This window comes from Rhinoraja longicauda, chromosome 27, assembly GCF_053455715.1.
Source record: "Rhinoraja longicauda isolate Sanriku21f chromosome 27, sRhiLon1.1, whole genome shotgun sequence".
Classification (NCBI taxonomy): domain Eukaryota; kingdom Metazoa; phylum Chordata; class Chondrichthyes; order Rajiformes; family Arhynchobatidae; genus Rhinoraja; species Rhinoraja longicauda.
The window spans coordinates 996,867-1,018,936 of NC_135979.1; the positions used below are offsets into that span (position 1 = coordinate 996,867).

At 49.9% G+C, this 22,070-nt stretch overlaps 1 protein-coding gene across 2 annotated transcripts in view; it reads left to right on the forward strand.

Annotated features, from left to right (window-relative positions):
* Window positions 1-283: 283 nt before the first annotated feature.
* The window catches only part of yrk (Yes-related kinase), a 108,377-nt gene continuing 86,590 nt past the window's right edge, over window positions 284-22,070 (forward strand). Inside the window, exon 1 of one of the 2 annotated variants that reach the window (XM_078423303.1) lies at window positions 284-351. The gene's annotated coding sequence lies outside the window, so the exon portion shown is untranslated. Of the gene's footprint in view, window positions 352-429; window positions 491-22,070 lie in introns of those variants that run through there. The other variant, XM_078423305.1, reaches the window with a different exon arrangement.

Consider the following 22,070-nt stretch of genomic DNA (forward strand, 5'->3'; position numbering starts at 1 on the left):
TGTCTGGGACGAGCTGCCGGAGGGAGCGAGAGAAACGGGTATAGACAATAGGTGCAGGAGGAGGCCACTCGGCCCTTCGAGCCTGTACGCACCGCCATTCAATGTGATCATGGCTGATCATTCTCAATCAGTACCCCGTTCCTGCCTTCTCCCCATACCCCCTGACTCCGCTATCCTTAAGAGCTCCATCCAGCTCTCTCTTGAATGCATTATGACTTTAACAAGAGATGTGGACAGGAAGGGTTAAGGGGGATGTGGGTGTGGGCTAGCAGGGAGAGGGTGGGCCGAAGGGCGCTGTGTGGGGATGAGTCATTGGGCTGTGAGCTCCATCGCGGACACGGACACGGCGCGGTGAGTCCCGTCTCTCTCTCTCTCTCTGTGTGACTCTCTCTCTCTCTGTGTCTGTGACTCTCTCTCTCTCTCTCTGTGTCTCCGCCCTGTCGCCTCTGGTCCCGTGTGGTGTCGGTGTCGGTGTCGGTGTCGGTGGCGGGTGAGTCTCTCTCTCTCTCCCTCCATCCCCGCTCCCGGTGCCGGCAAACCGGGCCAGGGGCCGAGGTTACCCCACCGGGCGGGGGACGGGACGGGCCGGGCCGGGACGGGACGGGCGGCAGCTCCAGGTTGTGGGAACCGGCCCTCGCTCTCCCCGCGCCGGGACCCACCGGGACCGGGACCCACCGGGTCGGGGAGCGGGGAGAACACTGGAGGCTCCGGGTCTCCCTCCCCCCCTTCCCAACCTCCCCCCCCCCCCCTTCCCAACCTCCCCCCCCCCCCCTTCCCAACCTCCCCCCCCCCCCCCTTCCCAACCTCCCCCAACCCCCCCAATCCCTCCATTCACTCCCACCCCCCACACCCTCACCCTCACCCCAACCCCCCCCCTCTCTCCACCCCCCAGGCCATTCACACCCATCCCCCCTCCACCTCCTCCTCCTCCAACCCCCCCTCCACACCCCCCCCTCCTCCATCCCCACCCCCCAGGCCATTCACACCCATCCCCCCCCAATTCACACCCACAATCCGCAAAGTGGGGATACATTGCCCCCTGTTACCCGGTGACCGACCACAGCCCCGGCCCATCACCAATCCCTCCCCCCCCCATAAAACCCAGCTCCCCTCCCCAAAGAAAGAGGACAATCGGCCCATCGAGCCAATGCTCGCCCACAGATCAACCCCATCTCCACCACAGGATCGTGTTGAGGGCAAGCAGAGAGAGATGGGGGAATGGCCTCCTCCCAGACCACCCAACCTGACCCGCCTGCTCCAATCTCTACCCCTGTGATCTCCCCCCCCCCCTTATTCCCCCAGCTCTCATTATCTCTCAAGCCCACCAACTGCCTCTCTCCCCCCCCCCCCCCCCCCTCCCCCTCCCCCCCCAAAATCTGATTTCCGGATGCGTAGGATTCCCTTGCCTCTTGCAAACTCCACACAGACAGCAGCAGAGGTGGGGGTTGAACAGCTGGAGCAGTGAGGCAGCAGCTCCACCACCCAAGGAAGTATCTCGGTTGTGAGGGAGGAACAAAGATCTAACTGCAGACGCTGGTTCATGCTGAAGGTGGACACAAAGTGCTGGAATAACTCAGTGGTCGGTCAGCATCCGTGGAGGGACGGTTTGGGTCTGAACCTCTCCAGCACGTTGAGTGTATCTGGGGTTGAGTGGGGTCTGAGGGGAATGGTGACTTGCAGAACCCTGGGCAGGTGGGTGGGAGCTTAGTGGGACAGGCTGGGCTGTCTGAGAGGAGGGCCATTCCTCCATCCGTATCTGCTAGCCCTCAACATGATCCAGTGCTGGAGATGGGATCTGCTCAGTGGCTTCCTGAACGCTTCCCAATTCTGAGTAACCAGAGTCTCACTCTCGAGCAGTGCAGCGGTTAGTACCACTGCTTCACAGATCCAGGTTCAATATCCAACTTGGGTGCTGCCTGTGTGGAGTTTGCATGTTCATAAGACTCGTGTGACAAGAGCACAATTAGGCCATTTGGCCCATCACGTCTAGTCCGCCATTCAATCATGGCTGATCTATCTCTCCCTCTCTCAACCCCATTCTCCTGCCTTCTCCCCGTAACCCTTGACACCCGTACTAATCAAAAATCCATTTATCTCTGCCTTAAAAATATCCATTGACTTGGCCTCCACAGCCGTCTGTGGCAAAGAATCCCACAGATTCACCACCCTCTGACCAAAGAAATTCCTCTTCATCTTCCTAAAGGAACGTCCTTTAATTCTGAGGCTGTGCCCTATGGACTAGACTCTCCCACTAGTGGAAACATCCTCTCCACATCCACTCTGTCCAGGTGCTAAGTCCTGCCTGAGATGGACTAAGGACTCTAGACATCTCAGACAGGTGCTGGTTGGTTGGGTGGCTGCTGTCGACCGGTGGCGAAACGAGTAAACTTGGAGTTGCGGGCACGTGTTGGAGAATAGGTTTCAGCAAGGAGAGAGGAAGAGGGTGTTTTGGGGGAAATGTTCAATGAGGGCTAGCACAAAGCAGATGGGCTGCAAGGCCTCCTGTTGTTCCGGGTGCACAATGTGGCACCACTGTTTATTCAAGGAGACTTTGTAAATGTTCTTGTTATTTGGTGTTGAATGTTCTGTGGTGATTTATTTGTCAGGTGTGTAACTGCACAGTGATATTCTTCTTGCATATTTACACTTGTGGGCCCCACCATGTTTTAACGCCATTTCCAAAGCCCTTCCACCCACTCGGTCTACGGGGCGGGTATTGTTCCATGATCTCTGTTCTAGATGGACCTTGTTTTGTTTCAACTGTGCACTTTAGTTTTTGTGTTATTATTATGGCCTGGTTACCTAGCATTACTGATTATTGATTTATTGTATTGTTGATTGTTGTTTATTTATTTGTGTGTTAAGGAAAAAAAACTGCAGATGCTGGTTAAGATCGAAGGTAGACACAAAGTGCTGGAGTAACTCAGTGGGTCAGGCAGCATCTCGGGAGAGAAGGAACGGGTGACGTTTCGGGTCGAGACCCTTCTTCAGACTGCTGTCAGGGGAGGGGGCGGGAGCGGGACGGGACTTTGTCCCGAGATACTGTCTGACCCGCTGAGTTACTCCAGCATTTTGTGTCTACCTTCTACTTGTGTGTGAATGCGTTTGTGGGCCTGTGGAGCTGGAGTTTCACAGTAACAATCTCATTGGGTTGATGGAGAATCCAATTGATGTTCCGTGCGAGTCTCATCCTCCAGTCAGTGAGCCAGCGGTGGCTTAATGATGACAATTATGTTGCTTGATTGTCACTTGTACCCTGTGCACCCAGGCACCGTGAAAACCTTTGTTTTGCATTCAAAACAGGAAAGTCAAACTGAGATAAGCTCAATCATAGATAAGAACAAGAGTTTGAGTTTAGTTTATTGTCACGTGTACCGAGGTACATAGAAACATAGAAAATAGGTGCAGGAGGAGGGCATTTGGCCCTTCGAGCCAGCACCGCCATTCATTGTGATCATGGCTGATCATCCACAATCAGTAACCCATGCCTGCATTCTCCCCATACCCCTTGATTCCACTAGCCCCTAGAACTCTCTCTAACTCTCTTTTAAATTCATCCAGTGAATTGGCCTCCACTGCCCTCTGTGGCAGAAGGTACAGTGAGAAGTTTTTGTTGCGTGCTAACCAGTCAGCGGAAAGACAATACCTGATTACAATTGAGCCGTTCATATTTTATAGATACACGATAAGGGAATAATGTTTGGTGCAAGGTAAGGTCCAATTAAGGATTGTCCGAGGGTCACCAATGAGGCAGATTGAAGTTCGGGACCGCTCTCTAGTTGGTAATAGGGTGGTTCAGTTGCCTGATAACAGCCGGGAAGAAATTGTCCCTGAATCTGGAGGTGTGCATTTTCACACTTCTGTACCTTTTGCCTGGTGGGAGAGAAGGGAGTGGCCGGGGTGAGACTGGTCCTTGATTATGCTGCTGGCCTTGCCGAGGCAGCGTGAGGTGTAGACGGAGTCAATGGAAGGGAGGTCTGCTTATCCGAAATGCCACCTATCCATGTTCTCCACAGATGCTGCCTGACCCGCTGAGTTACTCCAGCACTCTGTGAAACGTCACCTATCCATGTTCTCCACAGATGCTGCCCGACCCGCTGAGTTACTCCAGCACTCTGTGTTCTATACCAAATCTCAACATCAGCAGTTCCTGTTGTCTGATAGATAGAGCCATAGAGTGATACACTGTAGAGGTAGGCCCTTCAGCCCAACTTGCCCACACCGGCCAATATGTCCCAGCTACACTAGTCCCACCTGCCTGTGTTTGGCCCATATCCCTCCAAACCTGTCTTATCCATGTACCTGTCTAACTGTTTCTTAAACGTTGCGTTAGTCCCTGCCTCAACTACCTCCTCCGGCAGCTCATTCCATGCACCCACAGCCCTTTGTGTGAAAAGGTTATCCCTCCGATTCCTATTAAATCTTTTCCCCTTCCCCTTAAACCTATGTCCTCTGGTCCTCGATTCCCCTACTCTGGGCAAGAGACTGTGTGCATCTACCTGATCAATCCCTCTCATGATTTTATACACCTTTATAAGATGTGTTATCAGCTGTAAGGTGTTGCTTAGCTGGTCCTGCCAGTTGCATGACCTGGGGTGGCAGAAGGGTGGCACGGTGGCGCAGCGGTAGAGTTGCTGCCTGGCCACTCCTACAGCGCCAGATATCCGGGTTCAATCCCCACTACGGGTGCTGTCTGTACGGAGTTTGTACGTTCTCCCCGTGACCTGCACGGATTTCCTCCGAGATCTTTGGTTTCCTCCCACACTCCAAAAACGTGCAGGTTTGTAGGTTAATTGGCTTGGTATGATTGTAAATAGTTCCTAGTGTGTGTGGGATAGTGTTAGTGTGCGGGGATCGTTGGTCGGTGCGGACTCGGTGGGCTGATGGGCCTGTTTCCGCGCTGTATCTCTAAACTAACACTGAAGGGGTGGTGTTGGCTGCTGTCGTGTGAAGCGAGACCTGTCACTGTGGTAAGAGGCATGGAGGCAGGTCGGGCACTAATGGCAGCGGAGGGGAGCGGGGAGCTAGGCTGGTTGTGGTTTGGCTCCAGTGAATCACGGGAAGTGGCAGTGCATCCTGTCAGGAGTGAGATAATGCTCGAACATAAACGTGTTCAAGATGCAGCAGCCTGGGGCTAGGCAGACATGCACCATCGGGGGGGGGGGAGGGGAGGGGATGACGCTTTAACCCCTGCCTGGCCAGCTCAGTGACCATCAGCAGAGGCAACACGGCTGTACCTGCAGTAACATAGAAACATAGACAACAGTGCAGGACGAGGCCAGTCGGCCCTTTGAGCCAGCACCGCCATTCACTGTGATCATGGCTGATCATCCACAATCAGTACCCCATTCCTGCTTTCTCCCCATATCCTTTGATTCCATTATCCCTAAGAGCTATATCGAACACTCTCTTGAAAACATCCAGTGAATTGGCCTCCACTGCCTTCTGTGGCAGAGAATTCCACAGATTCACAACTCTCTGGGTTCTCAACTTTCTCTCTTACCGAGCACCACTGATTATTATTATTGTATTGGAGTCATAGTCATACAGCGTGGAAACAGGCCCCTCGGCCCAATTTGCCCAACATGTCCCATCTATACTAGTCCTACCTGTCTGCATTCAGCCCATATCCCTCCAAACCTGTCCTATCCATGTACCTGTCTAACTCATATCATATCATATCATATATATACAGCCGGAAACAGGCCTTTTCGGCCCACCAAGTCCGTGCCGCCCAGTGATCCCCGTACATTAACACTATCCTACACCCACTAGGGACAATTTTTTTTTTAACATTTACCCAGCCAATTAACCTACATACCTGTACGTCTTTGGAGTAACTGTTTCTTAAACGTTATGATAATCCCTTCCTCAACTACCTCATCTGGCAGCTCGTTCCATACACCCACGAACCTCTGTGTGAAAAAGTTACCCCTCAGATTCCTATTAAATCTTTTCCCCTTCACCTTAAACCTGTGTCCTCTGGTCCTCGATTCCCCTACTCTGGGCAACATACTCTGTATATCTACCCGATCTATTCCTCTCATTATTTTTTCACACCTCTAAAAGTTCACCCCTCATCCTCCAAAGAATAGAGTCCCAGCCTACTCAACCTCTCCCAAAAAACTCAGACCCTCGAGTCCTGGCAACATCCTCGTAAATCTTTTCGGTACCCTCTCCAGCTTGACAACATCCACAATAGTCTAAATGCGGCCTCACCAACCAACATCTTGTACAACTGCAACATGACCTCCCAACTTTTCTGTACTCAATGCCATGACTGATGCAGGCCAATGTGCCAAAAGCCTTTTTGACTGCCCCAACTACCTGTGACTCCACATTCAAGTATTACTGACAGTTGTATATTTATCTCTGTGTTATTGCGTTTAGCAGCCTGTAAAGCCACAGCAAGTGAGAATTCCCTTGTTCTGTTCCTGCTATAGAGAGTTACGGAGTCTTGCAGTGTGGAAATTGGCCCTTAGACCCAACTTGTCCATACCAGCCAACATGTCCCATCAACCCAATGTATAGGGAAGGAACTGCAGATGCTGGTTTAAACTGAAGATAGACACAAAATGCTGGAGTAACTCAGCGGGACAGGCAGCATCTCTGGAGAGAAGGAATGGGAGACGTTTCAGGTCGAAACTCTTCTCTCAATCTGAAGAAGGGTCTCGACCCGAAACGTCACCCATTCTTTCTCTCCAGAGATGCTGCCTGTCCCGCTGAGTTACTCCAGCATTTTGTGTCTATTTTTAGACAATAGACAATAGACAATAGGTGCAGGAGGAGGCCAGTCGGCCCTTCGAGCCAGCACCGCCATTCAATGTGATCATGGCTGATCATTCTCAATCAGTACCCCGTTCCTGCCTTCTCCCCATACTTTGTGTCCAACTTGTTGAAATGTCTTTCAAATGTTGTGATCGTACCTAGCTCATCTACTTTCTCTGGCAGTTTGTTCCCTACACCCACCACCCTCTGTTTCAAAAAGTTGCCCATCAGATTCCAATTATATCATTATCCTTCACCTTAAACCTAACCCTTCTACTTCTTGATTCCCCTACTCTGGGTAAAAGAATCTGTGCATTCACCCTGTCTGTTCCCCTCACTGTCTATAAGATCATCTGTCAACCTCCTGCGCTCCAAGGAATAAAGTCCTTGCCTGCCCAACCTCTCCCTGTAGCTCAGGCCCTCGAGACCTGGCAACATCCTTGTAAATCTTCTCTGCACTCTTTCCAGCCTGATGGCATCTTTCCCACGGCAGTGTGACCAAATATGAACACAATACTCCAAACCCTGCCACACCAGCGCCCTATACAACTGTAACATCACATCTCCACTTCTACGCTCAACTTCCTGACTGATTAAGGCCAGCGTACCAAAAGCCATCCTCACCACTCGTGGCACCATTTAGGCTGCCGTCTTTGTGTTAAGAAAACAGGAAAATAAAACCAAGCAATTTGCAATGGGCTTTGGGTTTTATTCAAGTCGGGGAGCCGTGTCCACTTGCAATACAGCTGAGTGGAGCTGTTATTCCTCGCTGTTACTCACCCTTTGATCACCGGCCAGTATAACACACAGACCGTAGAACAAAGTAGAACATGGAACATACATGGAACATATAGGGCGGCACGGTGGCGCAGCGGTAGAGTTGCTGCCTTGCATCGCTTGCAGCGCCAAAGACCAGAGTTCGATCCCGACTACGGGTGCTGTCTGTACGGAGTCTGCAAGTCCTCCCCGTGACCTGCGTGGGTTTTCTCCGTTCCGGTTCCTCCCACACTCCAAAGACGTGCAGGTTTGTAGGTTAATTGGCTTGGTAAATGTAAAAACTGTCCCCAGTGTGTGTAGGATAGTGTTAGTGTGCGGGGATCGCTGGGCGGAGTAGACACGGTGGGCCGAAGGGCCTGTTTCCGCACTGCATCTCTAAACTAAACTAAAAACTTAAACTAAAATATAGAACATGGAACGGCACAGCACAGGAACAGGCCCTTCGGCCCACAATGTCTTTGCCGAAGGTGATGCTAAGTTAACCTAATCTCCTCTGCCTGCACATCATCCATGTGTCAATTCCCCGTATATCCATATGCCGACCCTAAAGCCTCTTCAACACCACTATCCCCTACCTGCCTCCATCCCCCCCCTGGCAGCGCGTTCCAGACCCCTACCACCCTCTGTGTAAAAACAAAACTTGCCTCGCTCATCCTCTTTAAACTTTCCCCATCTCATCTTAAATCCATGCCCTCTAGTCTAGTATTCAAGAGAGAGCCAGACAAAGCTCTTAAGGATAGCGGAGTCAGGGGGTATGGGGAGAAGGCAGGAACGGGGTACTGATTGAGAATGATCAGCCATGATCACATTGAATGGTGGTGCTGGCTCGAAGGGCCGAATGGCCTACTCCTGCACCCATTGTCTATTGTCATTTCCATGCCGGGGACAAAAAGATCTGAGCTTATCTATGCTTCTCATAATTTAATATATTTCCATTAGGTCTCCTCTCGGCCTTCAAAGCTCCAGAAAAAACCTCTCCTTATAGCTGATGCCCTCTAATCCCAGGCAGCGTTAGTGCGGGTGTCAGGAGTTATGGGGAGGAGAATGGGGTTGAGAGGGAGAGATATATCCACTGTGATTGAATGGTGGAGTAGACTTGATGGGCTGAATGGCCCTCCTTGTAATAGAGCGACCAGAACTGCACGCAACGCTCCAAACATAGCCTGGCCAAAGTGACCGAGCTGCACGATGACCTCTCCACTCTGATGAGCAATGCTTTGTTGACACTTCATTTCTGCAAAAGCAGCAGGTTGCATCCTAGTCTGATGCTCTGGACAATCGCGTTCCATAATGGCAGTATTTGTGCAGAGCTGTTTGATATTCTTGCTCATGGTGTTGCACATCCCGTTTACTGTCTGCCTTCTGTTGCCGGCGTGGATGTGTGCGTGGGGCAAGTGACAAATGAAAAATGAGTAGTCATTACCATTTAAATTGCGTCGTCTAACACCATTTCAAAGAGACATTTTATCTGAATTGTAATCCCTCTGCTAACGTGCTCTGCCCTCCAGACTGACGAAGCTGTGCTTCCGACACTGACGACCGTGAATCTTTCCCCACGGTTTCGCTCCCTTCACCAGGGGTATGAAATTATTTTTCTTGCACTCTAGCCAATCCTGATCCCTAGTGTTTGTCTGTACGGAGTTTGTATGTTCTCCCCGTGACCTGCGTGGGTTTCCTCCCACATTCCGAAGACGTACAGGTTTGTAGGTTAATTAATCTGAAGAAGGGTCTCGACCCGAAATGCCACCCATTCCTTCTCTCCAGAGATGCTGCCTGTCCCGCTGACTTACTCCAGCTTTTTGTGTCTACCTTCAATTTCAACCAGCATCTGCAGTTTTTTTTCCTGTAGGTTAATTGGCTTAGCTATAATTGTAAATTGTCCCTAGTGTGTGTAGGATAGTGTTAGTGTGCAGGGAACGCTGGTCGGCGCGAACACGGTGGGCCGAAGGGCCTGTTTTCACACTGTATCTCTAAACTAAACTATGAACATCATGATTACAAAGAGCATGTCAGGGCTTTGATCAGAGTCTGAAGAAGGACCTCGATCCGAAACGTCACCCGTTCCTTTTCTCCAGTGATGCTGCCTGACCCGCTGAGTTACTCCAGAACTTGGTGTCTATCTTCAGGGCTTTTGCCCATCAACCCCCTGTCCTCTCCCCCCTACACTTACTCCCCTCTGGCTTCACATTTCGCACCTCTTTAATCCTTATCTCACATATTTTGTCTCTTCAATAAACAATAGGTGCAGGAGGAGGCCATTCGGCCCTTCGAGCCAGCACCACCATTCAATGTGATCATGGCTGATCATTCTCAATCAGTACCCCGTTCCTGCCTTCTCCCCATACCCCCCTGACTCTGCTATTCTTAAGAGCTCTATCTAACTCTCTCTTGAATACATTCAGAGAATTGGCCTCCACTGCCTTCTGAGGCAGAGAATTCCACAGATTTACAACTGAAAATGTTTTTCCTCATCTCCGTTCTAAATGGCCTACCCCTTATTCTTAAACTGTGGCCCCTGGTTCTGGACTCCCCCAACATTGGGAACATGTTTCCTGCCTCTAACGTGTCCAACTCCTTAATGATCGTGTATGCTTCGATAAGATCTCTCATCCTTCTAAATTCCAGTGTATACAAACCTAGTCACTCCAGTCTTTCAACATACGACAGTCCTGCCATTCCGGGAATTAACCTAGTGAACCTACGCTGCACGCCCTCAATAGCAATAGCATCTCTGGCCTTTGTCCAACCATCTGACAATCAAAAACCACAACCACCTATATCCACCTATCTTTAAACTTTAGAGTTAGGAATAGGAATAGGATTACTTTATTGCCTCGTGTGACTAGGCACAGTGAAATTCTTTACTTGCATACACAATGTATACAGATAGCAGCCACCTACGGCACTGACAAAGTTACAGAAGATGCCGGCCCCCCCCCTTTTGTCCCCCGCCCCCCAGCAGTCCCCCCCCCCCCCACGCTGGGTCCCCATTGTTCTTTGCCCCCCCCCCCTCACCTATTGTCCATTGTTCCCCCCCACCTCCCCGCTCACGGCAGTCCCCCCACCCCCAGGCCGGGTCCTCCATTGTTCTTCCCCTCCCCCCTCATGGCGTTGCCCTCACGCCGTTACAGCAGGAAACAGGCCCTTCGGCCCACCGAGTCCACGCCGACCAACGATTGTCCCCCACACCCTAGGGATAAGTTACAATTTTACCGAAGCCAACTAACCTACAAACATGTACGTCTTTGGAGTGTGGGATGAAACCAGAGGCACCCAGAGAAAACCCACATGGTCACGGGGAGAACGTACAAACTCAATACAGACAGCACCCGTAGTCAGGGTGAAACCCGGGTCCCTGGCGCTGTGAGGCAGCAGCTCTACCCGCTGCACCACTGTGTCTGCCACTCGTGTTCGAGTTACTGAACAAGGCCATGATGCAACCTGTCAGAGTGCAGACGGTTGATTCACTAACTCATCCCAGTTAGTGAAGCTGAGATTGTTACTGAGCGGCTGATATTTCTTGCCCCTGTCTACTTTCCCTTGAACTTTGTCGGCACTGGGCCTGTACTCGCTGGAGTTTAGAAGGATGAGGGGGGACCTCATTGAAACGTACAGAATAGTGAGCGGCCTGGATAGAGAGGATGTGGAGAGGATGTTTCCACTAGTGGGAGAGTCCAGGGCCAGAGGGCACAGCCTCAGAATTAAAGGACATACTTTTAGAAAGGAGATGAGGAGGAAGTTCTGTAGTCGGAGGGTGGTGAATCTGTGGGATTCATTGAAACAGATGTCTATGGAGGCCGAGTCAGTGGATATTTTTAAGGCGGAGATTGACAGATTGTTAATCAGTGCGGGTGTCAGGGGTTATGGGGAGAAGGCAGGAGAATGGGGTTGAGAGGGAAAGATTGATCAGCCATGATTTAATGGTGGAGTAGACTTGATGGGCCGAATGGCCCAATTCTGCTCCTAGAACGTATGGTCCATCCCTTGCTCATCAACTATATGACTATGGGTCAGAGTTCGATACAGTGAAGTAGGCGTTTTCACACCTTGTCCTTCCTTATCTCTGCGACTCCCTCTTCCCTGACTCAGTCTGAAGAAGGGTCTCGACCCGAAACATCACCCATTCCTTCTCTCCAGAGATGCTGAGTTACTCCAGCATTTTGTGTCTGTCTTTGTTGGATGCACCCCACCAAGGGCAAGAACAGTGGCGTTTCTCCTGCAGGCGATGGGGGTGAACAGTCTTGGTTTTTAGAAAAGGTTTTTTGGTTGTTTCTGGTCACTGCAATTATTCAACTATCAAGTCATTCAGCCCAGGACACTAGGTTGCTGACAGACACCAAATGCTGGAGTAACTCAGCGGGACAGGCAGCATCTCTGGAGAGAAGGAATGGGTGTCATCCAGAGATGCTGCCTGACCCGCTGAGTTACTCCAGCATTTAGTGTCTATTTTCGATGGTTCCTTCCCACACATCCTGGGCTGTCGGTTCAGTAACTTGCAACATCCAAACCTAGTAACTGCAGTTGGTGGAATTTATCTGCACGTCTTTCCCGGTGAGAGATTGGGCGTAGTTGTCGTGTGGGCGGATCGGAAGCTTTTATATAATTGTACAAATGCGCAAAATGCCACTTCTCAGCTGCAGTTTAGTTGGGGGCTGGTGGTACCGGAAGCAATTGGCACTGGTGAGTTTCGTACAATTGTAGTGCGGGAACTCTTGAAACTAATCGTGTGTGGTTTGTAAAACCTGGTACATTGTACTTGGTGCAAGTGTAAATATAATACAAACCCAACAGGGCCTTTTGTAAACGCACCTCCTGCACGGTTCACATTGCAAGTGGAACATGTCTGTTGGTGGTGACTGCTGTACATCATCCTTGCTGTCAATTCAGCTTTCAAGCCTTTTTGTTCAACATAGACAGCTTGGCGTTTCTGGGACTGTAAACCTGCACTGAAATGGCCGAGGAAGGCAGAGAGCGTTGTCCAAATCGCTGGCCACTGTTGGCACCTTCGTGGGGAAGACTACAGTGTTCAGAAGGTGCCTCACCTCCATGTTCTCAAGGGCAAGTTGGGAAGGGCTTGTTGGAGAAATTCAGATTGTCACTTGACCAAGAGTCTTGGCCCTTGATTAGTTCGGCTGTCAGAGGTTATGGGGAGGAGGCAGGAGTATGGGGTTTATGCCATGATTGAATTGATCAGCCATGATTGAATGGCAGAGTAGACTTGATGGGCCGAATGGCCTAATTCTACTCCTATACCTTATGACTCTTGAACTCTGACTCTTGAATCTTGACTGCTGACCCTTGATGCTTGGCCCTTGACCCTTGACTCCACGATAAAGTCACCACGATGGTTTTGCCAAGAAGATTTCCAATGGACATTGCAGGGGAGACTTGGCTGGCCATTGGCCCAGGTGGAGATACTTGGTCTGGTCTGTGGACACTTACAGCATGAGTTGGACATATTCCTTGGGTTGATGTCCGCGTTCTATGGAACATCTAAGAGAGCCAGGTGATTGTCTCCTCTTCCGTTCCCCTTGCGTAGCTGTTCCTTCCAGCGAGTTGTTTGGAGAGTTCCACTCACTTGTTTCCACCTGAAGGTAGCCCACCTCATTCCAAACTGGATGCACTTTGCATTATTATTTTATTACAACAACAAGCCCATGAAGTGGCTGAGGGGAGAAGGTGCTGAAATCCAAGAGGTTTAGGAGGTAACACGTCCAACCAGGTCTTTGTGAGCAGGTCCAGAGCCAGCAACATTATGGGGGACCCCTACCACCCCAGCAACGGACTGTTCCAGCTGCTACGGTCAGGCAAACGCCTCCGCTGTCACGCTGTGAAAACAGAGAGGATGAGACGGAGTTTCTTCCCACAGGCCATCAGGACTGTTAACTCTCATATCACCATTTAATTTACTGTATTAATTTATTTTTTGTGTTAAAAATGTTTTTCTATTGTGTTTTGTAGTTTAGCACAATCCGCAGGCATTGCCACTTTCATTTCACTGCACATCTTGTATGTGCATGTGCCAAATAAAGTTGACTTGACTTGACTTGACTTCAGTAGAACAGATGAAATAGACCCATCTCTGCTCTGTGCATCACCATAGGGATGCAGGACTCAGCAAGCAGAAGCAACTCGGTTCTATCTTTAAATAGAATGAAGCTGATACTTTATTTTCGGCAAGATCTATTTCTTTCTAGACAAAAGGTAATGAAATAATGTTGCAAAAAATGCTGTTGTAACTCACAAAGGACAGGCCACGTCTTTGGAGAGAAATGGACAGTCAACGTTTTGTATGAGTTTAGTTTATTGTCACATGTCGTGAGGTACAGTGAAAAGCTTTTTGTTGCGTGCCAACCAGTCAGTAGAAAGACGATGTACAATTTAGGACGAGATCCTTCATCTAAAGACGTATAGGTTTGTAGGTTAATTGGCTGGGCAAATGTAAAAATTGTCCCTAGTGGGTGTAGGATAGTGTTAGTGTGCGGGGATCGCCGGGCGGCACGGACCCGGTGGGCCGAAGGGCCTGTTTCTGCGCTGTATCTCTAAATCTAAAAATAAATCTAAAATCTAGACTGAGGGAGTAGAGAAGAAATAGTCGATATGAAGAGAGGGGAGGGGTGGGCAAGAGCACGCGGACGAAACACGCGCGGTCACGGGAGACTCCACACAGACAACGTTGGAGATGGGGATTGAACCAGTGGCTTTACCTGCTGACTCACTGTACCATCCAAGTTCTTCACAAACAAAAAAAGTAGACAACATTCGGTTTAGTGTGGAGAGGAGAGGGTTAATGCGTTGTTGAGTTAACTATGTTGTGTTGGATGGTTTGCTGATAGGATTAAGATGAAGGGGGAAAGATTTTACAGGAATCTGAGGGGTAATGTTTTCACACAGAGGGTGGTGGGTGAATGGAACGAGCTGCCAGAGGAGGTAGTTGAGACAGCATTTAAGAAGCAATTGGACAGGTACACGGATAGGACAGGTTTAGAGGGATATGGGCCAAATGCAGTTAGGTGGGACGAGTGTAGATGAGGCATGTTGGTCGGTGTGGGCAAGTTGGGCCGAAGGGCCTCTTCCCACACTGCTTGCCCCATGTCTCCAGGACTATGTCTGTAGTCACTGGACAGCAGGCAGCTGCATGCTATATTACAAGGTGTTGCAGATGGCCCGGTGTGGGGGGGGGGTAGGATGTAAATACTTTCACAATCAATCAACTGCAATGACCTGCCCACTGCTCCTAATCTGTATTAATCTTGTGAGGAAACTACATAGCCGTGATCTGCTGTCTACTGCGGTCTGCAGCAGGCCACTGCCACAGAGCAATCGCTACCCCTGCACATGTGGACATCTCAGACCCCCCCGGACAGCAGCTTGCTGTCGTGTGTAAGGGCGGGGGCACACATTTTCTCTTCCATTATCATTATCTGAAGATATACACTAACAGCTGGAGTAACTCAGTGGGTCAGGAGGCATCTCTGGAGAAAAGGAATAGGTGACGTTTCAGGTCGAGACCCTTCTTCAGACTGAGAGTCAGGGGCGATGGAAATGAGAGGCATAGACCGTACATTGGATAAATGAATGAAAGAGATGCAAAAAGCAATGATGATCAAGGTAAGTTGGGGCCCACAATGGTCCATTGTTGGCTGAGGGGTAGATGATAACGACTTACACAGACAGTGAAACTTAACGGGACGAGAGTGAGACTAGTACGGTAACTAGATTGGGGGAGGGATAGAGAGAGAGAGAGAGAGAGAGGGGATGCAGGAACATCAGTAGATTCAGGAACTTCTTCATGCCTGCTGTTATCAGACCACCATGGTCCTCCCATAAGCTAGGGTGTAATCTTCCAACCTACCTTTATTACAAACGCTGCACTTTGTCTGGGTAACTGTAATGATATAATACACAGTGTCCTGCACTGTGGTATTTTCCTCTTTGCACTATCTGTCAGACTTGTGAATGGCGAGATTGTGCTCGAGGATGGTATGATGTGACTGGGTGGCACATGGACAAAGCTTCTCTCTGTGTCTAATTCCACGTGACAATAATAATAAACGACATTAAACTCTGGTTCATGATGAAAAGTCATTTTGAACATTCCTATTCATTGAGCTGATGCAAGCAGAAAAACATTTCTTCCGGCATTTAATTGCAAATTGAAATTGTGTTCCAACCATTTGAGCAACAGATCGTCAATCTCTCTGTTCCAACCACGACACCGGAAACAAGATCATCCCACGGGTCGACACAGAGTGCTGGAGTAACTCAGCGGGTCAGGCAGCATCTGTGGAGAACATGGATAGGTGACGTTTCACAGAGTGCTGGAGTAACTCAGCGGGTCAGGCAGCATCTGTGGAGAACATGGATAGGTGACGTTTCACAGAGTGCTGGAGTAACTCAGCAGGTCAGGCAGCATCTGTGGAGAACATGGATAGGTGATGTTTCCGGTCGAGACCCTTCAGTCTGAGAGTCAGGAGAGAGGGGAATGAAAGATATAGAGGGTGATATAGGGAGATATAGAACAAATGAGCCAGGAATATAGAATATAGGCAGGTTACTTTTGTGCATATCTTTGGTTTAATCCAGCATCTGCCGTTCCTTACTACACATTTCATCTGTGGTTGTTTTACGAGGGTCCACATGGGTTTGTTTACATGAGGGGGGTTTAGTTTAGTTTAGCTTATTATTGTCACCTGTACTGAGAACATGTGACAAATAAAGCAACGTTGAACAATCCCACCTCACCATCTTGACAATATGCCCCGCTGGATGGACATTTATCATGTTTAGTCTTTCACTGTACCTCGGTACACGTGACAATAATAAGCTAATCTAAACTAAATCTCCCTGTATGACTGAAAGGTTTAGAGGGATTGGAGACAAACACAGGCAAAGGGGACCAGCTTGGATAGTCAGCATTGGGCCGAAGGGCCTGTTTTTGTGCTGTGTGAGGCTGTGGCTCTAACTAGTGACCCCTGTTTAAAAAGAAAAGGGTCAGGCTCTACAAGATGGAGATGAGGTGAAGGTTCCTCAGCCAGCAATTCCGTGATTCCTGCAACTCTCCCACTGTGGGACCGTGGAGCCGAGCCTTTGAATCTTTTGGAGCAGAGGCAGATGGATTCTTGCTCGCGGGGGAGTGCGAGGTCACAGGGGAAGGGGAGGAAGGCAGAGTGGCTGAGAATCACATCAGCTGCATCTTATTAACTAACAGTGGAGGCAGCAGGGGCATGAACTGCTTCCTGCCACTCCTAGTGATGATGCTTCTGATGCAAACCACGATGGACTCGCAGTTCTGCTGCCTCCTGACCTAAACAGCCAAGGATGTGTTAGCGACAGCTGTCGGTAACGTGGTTAGAGTTGGAGCTGGACTTTACTTAGACTTGCCACACGCACTTCTTGACAGACGCACTTAGACTTGCCACACGCACTTCTGGCTGAGGAGTGGTCGGATTCGCAGAGTAACTTGTGGAGACGGGGATCGGAATCGTGGACGATGGCATGGCCAACACTCAGCAGGCAGCTCAGTGTCCAAGGTGAGGTATTTAGCTTCAACTCCCAATGTCTGGAGTGGTCTTAAATCAGTGCCAGGTTGTCTGAACTACGAGACCAGCGTGTTCGAGTATCTGAAAGAAGTGTCCCGACCTGAAACGTCACCTATCCATGTTCTCCACAGATGCTGCCTGACCCGCTGAGTTACTCCAGCACTCTGTGAAACGTCACCTATCCATGTTCTCCACAGATGCTGCCTGACCCGCTGAGTTACTCGAGCACTTTGTGCCTTTCATTTGTAACTCAGCATCTGCAGATCCTTGTGTGTAGATTCTGTGTGCTGGTGGCTGAAGGCCAGTGTGGTTATGGAAGGAAGTGTTGAGTTTAGCCTGAGAACGGATGCTTGCTACGTGAGTGAGTGGGGATCATGCTGAGCTCATCCCTTGGTGACAAGCTTCACTGCTCAGGGTAGCGATGACCCAGTGCTTATCACTGTATCACTTTCATAAAGTTTTACAGTGCGGAAGCTGGCCCAACCTGCCCACACCGGCCAACATGCCCCATCTACACCAGTCCCACCTGCCCACACCGGCCAACATGCCCCATCTACACCAGTCCCACCTGCCCACACCGGCCAACATGCCCCATCTACACCAGTCCCACCTGCCCACACCGGCCAACATGCCCCATCTACACTAGTCCCAACCTGCCCACACCGGCCAACATGCCCCATCTACACTAGTCCCACCTGCCCACACCGGCCAACATGCCCCATCTACACCAGTCCCAACCTGCCCACACCGACCAACATGCCCCATCTACACTAGTCCCAACCTGCCCACACCGACCAACATGCCCCATCTACACCAGTCCCACTGCCTGCGTTTGCCCCATATCCGTCCAAACCTGTCCTATCCATGTACCTGTCCAAATGTTTCTCAAACGTTGTGATAGTCCCTGCATCAACTACCTCTGGCAGCTCGTTCCATACACCCACCACCCTCTGTGTGTAAGTTGTTGCTGGTGTGTAGGATTGTACTAGTGCATAGGGAATGCGTGGGCTCGGTGGGCCAAAGGGCCTGGCTTTTGTGCTGTATCTCTAAACTAAATAGACACAATTTGCTGGAGTAATTCAGTGAGTCAGGCAGTATCTCTGGAGAAAATGATAGATGATGTTTCGTGTTGGGACCCTTCTTCCGACTCGGACTCAAGGTTTTGGATCGATGGTCGGTGTGGACTCGATAGGCCAAAGGCATGTTTCCACCCTTTTTTCTCTAAACTAAAATTTACCAAATCATGTTTTAACTTCATGAGTGAAGAGTGTTTAATTGTCTAATGTACCATCTGTGGAACCTTGAAATTTTTAACTTGCTGCAGCTTAAACACAATAACACCGATAAACGTACAATAATCAACGATTCAATAAATCAATAACCGGAATACCAGGTAACCACAGGTCGGTAGTGGAACCGAAGGCACAGTCCGTGTTAGATCACGGTTGCTGCGTTCAGTGTTGGGCAACGTTCAACAGCCTGATGGTCACTGGGACTAAAGAGAACGTTAATCTCCCCCATCTGGAACCATGTGCATCCTGCTAGAAGGAGAGTTCCTGTGTGTATGTCATCAAAGGAAATGTTTACAAAGAGCTGATTTGATTTTACTGCATTTCCAGCACAGCTTGGAACACGATCCTTTAACGTGACCTTCCAGCTGAAGTCTGTCAAATCCATTCTAACCGGCTCAGTGGCACAGCGGGTAGAGCTGCTGCCTCACAGCGCTGGAGACCCGGGTTCCATCCTGACTGCGGGTGCTGTCTGTACGGAGTTTGCACGTTCTCCCCGTGGCCTGCGTGGGTTTTCTCCGGGCGCTCCGGTTTCCTCCCACACTCCAAAGACGTTGTAGGTTAATTGGCTTCGGGAAAATTCTAAATGTTCTCCAGAGCGGCTGCCTGACCCGCTGAGTTACTCCAGCACTCTGTGAAACGTCACCTATCCATGTTCTCCACAGATGCTGCCTGACCTGCTGAGTTACTCCAGCACTCTGTGAAACATCACCTATCCATGTTCTCCACAGATGCTGCCTGACCCGCTGAGTTCCTCCAGCACTCTATGAAATGTCACCTATCCATGTTCTCCACAGACGCTGCCTGTCCTGCTGAGTTACTCCAGCACTCTGTGAAACGTCACCTATCCATGTTCTCCAGAGATGCTGCCTGACCCGCTGAGTTACTCCAGGTCTTGGTGTTTATCATGAGATACCAGGGGCAGGAGTCGCCCACCTTCCCACCTGTCTCTCATTCACTCAGATTCAGGTTCAGGTTCATTATTGTCACGCGCAGCAGAAGGGGAAGGAAACTGTTCTGAATGTTCCCCGAGTTCCACCTTCATGCAGCTAACATTGGGCTGGACAAGTTGCTCGGAGCTTCAGTAGGTTGTGAGTTCAAGTCCCACTCCAGGATCACTTTCCGTCTAGTGTATTGTCACGTGTACCGAGGTACAGTGAAAAGCTTTTGTGTGCTAACCAGCCAGCGGAAAGACAATGCATGATTACAATCAAGCCATTTGCAGTGCATAGAAATACGATAAGGGAATAATGTTTAGTGTAAGGTAACGAGAAATGTTGCTGCAGGAGTAGAGTTTTAAGAGTTGGTCAGGGCCTGTGTCCACGCAGTATCTCTAAACTAAGCTTGGTCAGCATGGGCAAAGTGGGCCGAAGGGCCAGTTGTTCTGTAGCACTGTATGACTCTAGCTCCCATCTGAATGATGAGCAGGCTTTGCCTTGTGAAGGATTCTGCTGTAAATCCTTCACTGGACCGCCCTCCTGTTGACAATGTAGAATGTGGACGGCATAGGTGAGTTGGGCCGAAGGGTCTGTGTCCATGCTGTATTACTCGATGTCTATATGCCACAGACGGCTGTGGGGGCCGTCAATGTATATTATAAGGCAGAGATAGATAGATTCTTGATTAGTTCGGGTGTCAGGGGTTATGGGGAGAAGGCAGGAGAATGGGGTTAGGAGGGAAAGATAGATCAGCCGTGATTGAATGGCGGGGTGGACTAGATGGGCCGAGTAACTTATGGACTGAGACCCGGGGGGGGGGGGGGGGGGGGGGGGGGGGGACAGCCAGATTTGGAGGGTGATGGGGTGTGACTGCTCCTTTGTTGCTGAGATACAGATGTGTTTCACGTCCACACTTGCACAGCTGGAAGGCACAGGCAGCTCGGAGGAGCTTCGGCATGCTTGGATGGGGAGGTGTGTGTGTGTGTGTGTGTGTGTGTGTGTGGGGTGCGATGAATGGAGCCATTCTTCACGACGTGGCTGCCCACACAGTGACTGCAGTTATTGTGGAGCTGTGAGCCAGGGCCAGAGGCTCTAGTGTGGTCTGCCTGAGTGACTGGAGTTCGAGTCAGGTTCTGGGTGAGTGAGGTGGGACTAGGGTCGCCAACCGTCCCGTATTAACCGGGACATCCCGTATTTTGGGCTAAATTGGTTTGTCCCCGTACGGGACTGCCCTTGTCCCGTATTAGTAGGGTTGCCAACTTCCTCACTCCCAAATACAGGACAAGGTCCTTTTATTATGTGGGCTGGGCGGCCGCCATTGGTGGAATGGCAGCACGTGGCCGCTGGCTGGGTGTTGTCACCTTGTCCCGTATTTGGGAGTGAGGAAGTTGGCAACCACTAGGTGGGAGGTACAATGAATATATCACCGCTTACTCACAAAATGCTGGAGTAACTCAGCAGGTCAGGCAGCATCTCAGGAGAGAAGGAATGGGTGACGTTTCGGGTCGAGACCCTCCCGAGATGCTGCCTGACCTGCTGAGTTACTCCAGCATTTTGTGAATAAATACCTTCGATTTAATATCATATCATATCATATATCATATATATACAGCCGGAAACAGGCCTTTTCGGCCCACCAAGTCCGTGCCGCCCAGCGATCCCCGTACATTAACACTATCCTACACCCACTAGGGACAATTTTTACATTTACCCAGCCAATTAACCTACATACCAGCATCTGCAGTTATTTTCTTACACTATCACTGCTTACTGTTACAATTCATCCAATTTATTCACTGTTCTCCCACTGATGGTGATAGTTGCTGATCTCGGCTTAAAACTCATTCAGTTTCTTTAAGGATTTGGGCTGGTCTTATACTTCTGGCTGGAAGGCAATGTTGACGGTCTTGTCTTCAGAACTGCTGATTCCACCCATTTGTTCATGTTATAGGAGCAGAATTAGGCCATTCAGCCCACCGAGTTCACCCCGCCATTGAATCATGGCTGATCTGACATTCCATTTCAACCCCATTCTCCTGTCCCCTCTCATAACCCCTGACACCCGCACTAATCAAGAGTCTATCAATCTGCACCTTAAAAATACCCCTTGACTTGGCCTCCACAGCCGTCTATAGCAATGAATTCCACAGATTCACCACCCTGTGGCTAAAGAAGTTCCTCCTCATCTCCTTTCTAAAGGAACGTCCTTTTATTATGCTGCGCCCTCTGGTCCTAGACTCTCCTACTGGTGGAAACATCCTCTCCACATCCACTCTATCAAGGCCTTTCACCATTCGATAGGTTTCAATGAGGTCCCCCCTCATCCTTCTAAACTCCAGCGAGTACAGGCCCACTGCCGACAAACACTCATGATGAGTTAACCCACTCCTTCTCGTGAACCTCCTCTGGACCCTCTCCAGAGCCAGCACATCCTTCCTCAGATATGGGGCCCAAAACTGCTCACAATACTCCAAATGTGGCCTGACCAGTGCCTCATAGAGCCTCAGAGCTAGATATTCTAGATAAAAACCACAGAGATATTTGCAACAAAGGGTGAGAATTTTGAAATGGATTCTTGCGTAAACAGAGGCTAGTGTGAGACAGCAAGCACTAGGGAGTGGGGAAAAAGGCAAGGAGCTTACTTTCTTTTTTACTTGACTTTTTGAGGTTGGATAGGCTGGGAGTTTATTCTTTGCACCCTAGGAGGCTGAGTGGTGACCTTATTGAGGTGTACAAGATCACGAGGGGCACGGATA